Raw genomic sequence first — 8,053 nt, 5'->3', positions numbered from 1 at the left:
ACTGTAATTACAAATATTTTCCGTAAAGAGTTGAAGACCGTACATCTTACACATTTCATCGTTTTACTATTTCAAGGAAAATTATATTCAAAGGAATTTAACGGTTTATGTTAAAAAGAATATTTTAGTTGTATATGCTAGTTTGGTTAAACATTCCTTTTAGATACATTTTTGTGTTACATTAGTTTTATAGTAATTGACTTAGCAGTTGACTTAACTCAGAAGGTGTATTTCAAATTCACGCATCATATCGTATCATAAGTCTTTGAACATTTAGCTTCTTATGTCAAATTTTCTGTTGGTTTATGTCGTTCTTACAATGACGACGTTTTCAGAAAACAAAATAATTTATCATTGATATTATATCTATAGCCATAATTCTTACACATAAAAAACTCGAGATTTTTTAAATTATAAAATCGGATATACACACTGCAGCATTTTTATATGCGCGAAAATAAATGCATCCGCCACCAGGTATATTTTCCAGATTTTTAAAACTATTGACAGCTACTTTTATGTCGGTCGGTTAAATTTGATTTGCACATTGATCAAAACGTCACAACGGCAGTGCAACGGTATTCTCGTTAGGAGCCCGTGCAGTAATTCCAATTTGGATCTGATCGTGGCCATATCGGGCAGAATTTGGCCCAAATCAGGCTATCTAGATGAGGCCAGGCTTGAAATGAAACGCGATGTCCAATCGGGGCCCAAGCGCTGCGACCAGAGATAACCATACCTGGCCGCGATCGGGCCCATATTAATGTATTTTTCTTATTCTTAATTAAAAGGGAGTCTTAAATAAAATGATATTAAAATCGAATATATCACCTCCTTAACTGAAATTTGAGAATATAACTATCAGGTTATCTAACAGATCGCGATATGAAAAAATCGGAGTATGTCAGACACTTTTTTTCGAGCAAATGGAAAAAGTCAAACGACGCAACATAACAGTCAGCATTTGTGTATGATAAACCATTTAAGTATTTTGCAATATATTTTTGGTTTTAATTTTTAAATTGAAGTTGCTTTCAATTTCTATATTGAACCTAATTGTGGAAAGTATCAAATCACCTAAAAATTGGTAAAAAAAATATGTTTATGACGTAATTGTTGATCTAATTCGTTTTCACATTTAACAAATGAAATATTACTTTTGCTACTTTTCTTATAAATAAATAGCCTCATTTCGAGGTTAGGTTTCATCTTAACATTCTCAATAAATTTACTTATTATAGTCTTCAACATGTAATTTAGGAATATTTTTAAGCATACTATACCTACGCATTCGTCTGGTGCTCACTTTTGGCATTTTTTCCCACTTATTTTATCACTTTTCCAAATAATAATGGAAATATTTTTGACGCTTGACACTTTACGTTGAAACTTGGGCGATTTAGAGTCAACCCACTTTAGTCCCCGAAATTAATGAAGAGCCATCTACTAGCAAGCTTGGCTGTTAAGTCGCGGTCTAAACGGGGCCAAATTTAACAACCACAAAATTGGGTGCCTGATCTGGCCCAAATCGGAAATAAGGCAAACATTTGGCAATTTCTGCACGGGAATAGTTAATAGAACTAGTATGGCTCCCTCTATATTCCTCGTTCAGCACCTTATCAGAAAAAGGGCAAAATAGATGGGGCCCTTTCAGATCCCGACCGCACTTTCGATTAATCACGAAACGCGGAAAATTCGAAAAATATTGGTCACGATTATGTAAGGACGTTTTAGAAGCATTGTTGCTCGAGCAAGCATAACGAGTCACGAAAACTAGGACAAGTCTGTCAACATTTTATTTCATTATATCGTTACAAATAAAAATTGAATTATTTCAAAAAAGGCGTAAAGTGAAATCGGAGAAGTGATGTGTTAGCGTGAGAAGAAATCGTGAGCCAATTTAGTACTTAAACGTGGAAAAAGGTGATGTAAAATATTGGCCTGACTACTGCTTGATTTGTCAACAATTTAGTTTATTATCTTTTTTAAGTATGCTGCATTATGTACATAAAATTGTACAGTAAATATGTAATTAGTGCAAGTTTTAATATTTTCACAACGAAAATAATAATAGACGGCAATCTTCAATATACATGATTTTCTTATTTAGTGCAGTTCATCAAATTTCGCAATTATGTTAATTATTTCTGTTTCAATAAATTTATTTTATATGAATTACTAGTGTGTAGATTTTTTTACCCCATGTAATGATGTTGTTTTTAGTCATTTTAGTGACAAAATTTAGTTACTTGACTTTTAAATAGAGCAAGTAAATATAAGAATGAATCCGACTTTCAAATATAAGCTAAGACATTCGATTTTGAGGTTATGTTTTCACGCTTTTTTTTTAGATCTCTCGGATGTTTGGATCAATATAAAACTAATAACACACATTTTCTTAGACTAAATTATAATAATAAAACTTTATACAGGTCGTTTATCTGAGTTTCTAATCGCTAAAAACTATAATTTCAAGAAAACTTATTACCTTCTTCACAAAGATAACCATTCACGATTACTGGTAGGTGAAACGGGGAAAAACGGGACGATTTTGCTTTAGGATTTTTTTTCTTATGCTAAAATACTTTTTCCCGTATTCGAAACTATAGGTGCCTAAAAAAACTATTAATGTAGTAAACAAAATTTTCCCCGTTGCAGAAATCCCATGTTTTACTCACTACTGGGGCAAAACTTTGTTAAATAAAAAATAAAATTATTATGATAAAAAATCATTAAAAAAGAGTAAACAAATAAGTATTATAGTTACAAAAACTTGTAACAAGTTTTATTGTCCATTTTTATATATAAATGACCAAAATCAGGCCTTACAAAAGAGGCAGCCACGAATTTCCCCTCCGTCGTCACTTTTGAAACCTGCGCAAGACTGATGAGCCCAATTGTCGTACGACCTGCATTGGACCCACTGTTGGAACGAAAAATTGTGAGAGTACAAACAATCGAAAAACAATTTCTGTATACGGCAGAAATCGAAAGCAATGTGCCCTCGACTATATCCTGCGCGATGTCTCGTTTTGCCCCTACCCATTGCCTTGAAAAGTAGTTAAAAAGTATTTAAAAATCAGCTAAAATTATAAATGTGTGCGAAAATGATCCATGCATCTCATAACTTGGAAAATAACAACAAAATTATAAAAAATTGACATGGAAAATCTCGGAAACGACTCAAAACGAAGTTCCTACAATTTCAAGTAGATGGTGTAACACCAAAGAGGAGATATAATCATTGTCCCGCCCCGTGCAAAAATTGCCAAATATTTGCCATATTTCCGACTTGGGCCACATCGGGCACACAATTTTTTGGATGTTAAATTTTGTCCCCTCTAGACCCCGGCTTAACAGCTAATCTTGACAGTAGATGGCACCCCATTAATTTCGGGACCTAAAGTGGGATGATTCCAAATCTCCCAGTTTCAATAAAAAGTGTCAAATGTCAAAAATATTTCAATTTATAATTGAAAAAGTGACACAATAAGTGAAAAAAAAGCCAAAAGCGAGGACAAGACTAGTGCGTAAGCATCGAATATTTCCAAATATTCTATAGTTACGTGCTCGAGACTATAACAATTAAATTGATCAAGTACGTTAAGATGAAACCTATCCTCGAAATGAGGGTATTTATTTAGAAGAAAAGAAGCAGAAGTAATATTTAATGTGTTGAATGTGAAAAACGAATTAGACCAACTATGACGTTATAAACATATTTATTTTTATGTATTTTTAGGTGATTTGATATAATCGGTATGTGCGTCCTTCTTATTGTAGTATAGTCGCTTTTGTAAAAATAACATTAAAATCCTGTGTAATATTTTAATGCGCTTATTTCAAAATAACTTATTACATTTAAGTTCAATATAGTCTTACTTACTCCAATGTTTTCATATCGTGATCTGTTTAAAAATCTGATTTTTATATTCTCATAATTCAGTTTAGGAGGTGATATATACGATTTTAATATTATTTTATTTAAGAATCCCTTTTAATTAAGAATAATACAAATAAATTATTATGGGCCCAATCAGGGCCAGGCCGGGTTATTTCTGGGCTCTGCGGTTGGGCCCTGATCGAGTATCGCGTTTCATTTCGAGTCTGGCCCCATCTAGATAGCCTGATTTGTGCCAAATTCTGCCACATCTGATCCATATTGGGATTTCTGCACGGGGTTTTGCTCCTATCGACATTTTTCCCATGTTCCCCTACACGGAAGATTTTGAAATCGCGATTACTGGAACATCGGTACCTTTTTACTTTTAGTTTAAAAGCCTCGGTGGCGTAATAGTTTAGAGGTAATCGGTTTGACATCGAAATTGGTATTCATTCAAAATTTCAAAACTTGAATGTTAACAGCTTCAAATGGTTATAACAATAACACCTGCCAAAAATTAATTATGTTGATCCCACGATTGTCAAAAATACTACATTTTTCACAGTGGAAAAACAAGATATCTTTCGAAAACACAGCACAGATGTCATCTAACAATAAGGATAGTATTCCCCTGTAAAAAGATATTTATGAAGAATGAGCAGAGATCTGCTGAGACCTCGGTGGCGTAAATGAATAACACTCCAGTCATGGATAGTAACGTTCCGGGTTCAAGTCCTGGCTAAATCAGATTTTGTATATGTAAAAATCTTAAGCCTCGATATGGGGAGTCGCGCCTGAGTCGAGTGAAGCTACTCGATAGTGTAGTGCAAGGTTCCTTCACACTGAATTCTTTCGACTTCACAGTACTCTTCTACATATTGATATGTGTATGGAAAAGTGAAACTTATTAACGTTTGCTGAACATTTTTTTTATGAACCTGTCTTGGTTTGTAATTTAGGGCGCACGTGATGTTTTTTTTCTTGTTTAAAAATTATTTATTTGTCTAAAAGAATCGTTTTAATATCAAAATTTTCATTAATTAAGGTATCATACGGATGAAATTATTTTTAGGTGATTTTTTTCACATTGAAACTGTAGATTCATCAGATAGGTATCTAAAATTTGGTTCAATTAGAAAACGGTTAACCATTTTGACGTTGCGTAAAAATATAAATCAGGGCACTACCTGGTTATGAAGAGGTTGCCTTATTTTATTTAAGGCCCGGATACGGAAATCCTATCAGGCCCTGATAGTGTTACGTCACGCTTGGAATGATAAGGGCCATGTGTAGCCAACCTTAGACGGTCCGTATCAGGTAACCTTTCCTGTGCCTTTAAAATAAGTGAGACCCTTGTCCAGCCCGTATATATATTTCCTATCAAATTCCTCAAATTATTCTTTTTTAATTAAAATGTAATAAATTATGGGCTTCAGTAGGAAAAGCAAATAAAAATTCAGTTGAGAATTAAATAATTAAATATATTTTATCTGAAATAGGTAGAATTACCGCCCGATTCCTGCTCACAAACATTGTTTTTGCAAACCTAATTGGCTTTTGAATGACTTGATCGAACTTGTAAGAAAGAAGAAAAATAATCACGCGCATGTTTGTTTGCTACTACTCATAAACAATCAATAAAATTATTCTTCATAGAAAAGACTCAATTTTACCAAAACATTATTGAAAAAGAAGATAAATATAATAATCAATTAACCTAACCTAAAAATCAATCATTTAAAAAGCTTCTAAAAAAAAGGTAGTTTTCTGGAAATGTATTGTTACAAACACAGATGAATTAAAATAAAATGTGAAACATATGCTATTCTTACCTTCAATTACTTATTACACTTATAACTGTCTATAAATGAAAAGACGTGCACGTGTCGACATTGTTGACATTCACAGATTCACCGACGAGAAAACAGAAGACCTCGCGAAATACACGCGAATACCAACGGGGCGCCAGATGTCGCGTCACGCGATGCCGCGCAAATTTAAATATGTATTTACGAAAAATAATTGCAGAAAATAATTATTCACATCATTATTCGGTATGTTAATACTTTCTTGACTACTCATATAATTGCAAATAAAATTACTGGAACCGATGATAAATCTACGATAATATTGTAATAACAATTTTTCTTTTTTTATTTTCCAAAATGTTACACGGGTGAGATAAACGAAGTCAAAAATCGCATTTTATGCACGTAATATCTATTCTGTAATGTATGGGAAATGTGACATACTTTAGCTTGACGCCTAAACAGTCATGACAATTTTTTTTAACTGAGAGACGATATAAGGGGACAACACAGAAGTATAATCCTGAAAGTATACAATAACAGAGAAATCCAATAGGTTGGACACTTTCACACGCATTCAGTTGATCGACGTGAAGTTAGAGTATCTTCAATGGGATTGTGTGTGTTCTTCTTATGGATAGCTCTTTTTATGAATTTATCCGTATAGTGCCCAAAAGACTTTTAATTGATTATAAATGAAAATTGAGAAAAATATAATGTGTAAATAATTTGTGTAATATTCTAGGACGTTTATTGCTTTAATAAGTACCAATTTTTTATTAGATAATTCATCCTCAACAATTTCCTAAATATTTGAAAAATTAAGTCTCTTATAGTCACGATTACTAGGACATTGGTACTTTTTGACTTTTAGTTCAAAAGACCACGGTGGCGTTATTGGCTAGTATCGGTGATAGTGGCGTTTCCAGTTCAAATCCGGGCTTAGTTAGATTTTTCCTTGTTCTTTAAACATTATTTGTCTGAAGGAATTTATTTAACCTCGAAATTTGTATTAATTAAGGTATCATGCGGACGAAATTATTTTCTGATGATTTTTTTCAAATTAGAACTGTAGATTTTTTAAATTGTATCTAAATTCGGGTCAATTATAAAAGGGTTAACCATTTTAAAGTTGAGATAAGTAAAATCAAAAATCGAATCTAATGCGTGTAAGGCCAATATTGAAAATGTAACATACTTTAGCTTGGCGCCTAAACAGTTGTGACAATTTCTTTTTAAAAACTGAGGGATGATAGAAGGAAAAAATACAGAAGTAGATCCCTGAAATTATGAAAAAACAGAGAGGTCAGGAACGAAGAGGAAGGAACAAAGAAGTAGGTTGGGCCCTTTCACACGCATTAGGTTGATCGACGTGAAGTTGGATCATCTTTAATGGGTTTGTGTGTGTTCTTCATATGGATAACTCTTTGTATGAGATGATCCGTATACCACCTTAAGGATTTTTAATTAATTACACAGCCACACAAAAAAAGTGTGCGGATCTGGTAACAAGACACACGTATTCCTATGGATTTTGGGGCGCTGAATTCAAATTCGTTATCAAAAATCACCCATCACGTCATGGTTGAGCCTTAACCTCAAAAAATGTCCAAAAATCATGCACTGAGGCAAACAAATTTCAAAATAATGCCAGTGATGCTAATTTTCACCTCAAAAACATGTCGACAACTGTGAAGGATCAATCCTTGTCTGATATCAACTTATTTAACATAACTTGACCCAACAGAACCTGACCTCACCTAACCTGAATTAACAGAAATTTATTGATCTACACGTAAAGCTCTGGAAGCATATTTTCCCAGCAGCAAATGTGTGCTACATCGAATGGGTCAACTCAAGCCTAACCTAGAAATAAATCTAACCTAGCCTAGCCTAACCTAAGCTCACGAAACACAATTAAACTGATTGTGTTGTTCCGTTGTGTTTGCGGTACCGTTTGAATCAGCTTGGGCTTAACCTGCAAAGAGGTCAAACCTATCCTAACCTAAAAAAAACGTGACCTAACCCTAACCTAACCTAACCTAACCTAAAGCAGAGAGACAAAATTTTTGAATAAAACTCTTATTCATTTGCATGTTTAAGTTACAGTTCTACATTTTAATTGATACAAACATTGTCAGGTTAATTGAAATGGGGTCAATTCTACTTGTAGTTCTAAGTTTCTTCAAATGAGTAATGTACGTCTAAATTTTTCACCACCTGTAGTACGATGAAATGAATTTTATTGTGTTAAAACGGGAACACTTAAGTTAAGTTGTGTTGCGTTAAGCAAAATTTCGTTAGGTTCTGTTAAGTTAGATCCATTTGTAGGTTAAGATCGAGTTAACCTATTAAATATAGC

The sequence above is a fragment of the Belonocnema kinseyi genome, chromosome 2 (assembly GCF_010883055.1).
Source record: "Belonocnema kinseyi isolate 2016_QV_RU_SX_M_011 chromosome 2, B_treatae_v1, whole genome shotgun sequence".
In the NCBI taxonomy this organism is placed as follows: domain Eukaryota; kingdom Metazoa; phylum Arthropoda; class Insecta; order Hymenoptera; family Cynipidae; genus Belonocnema; species Belonocnema kinseyi.
This window is presented reverse-complemented; position numbering follows the sequence as displayed.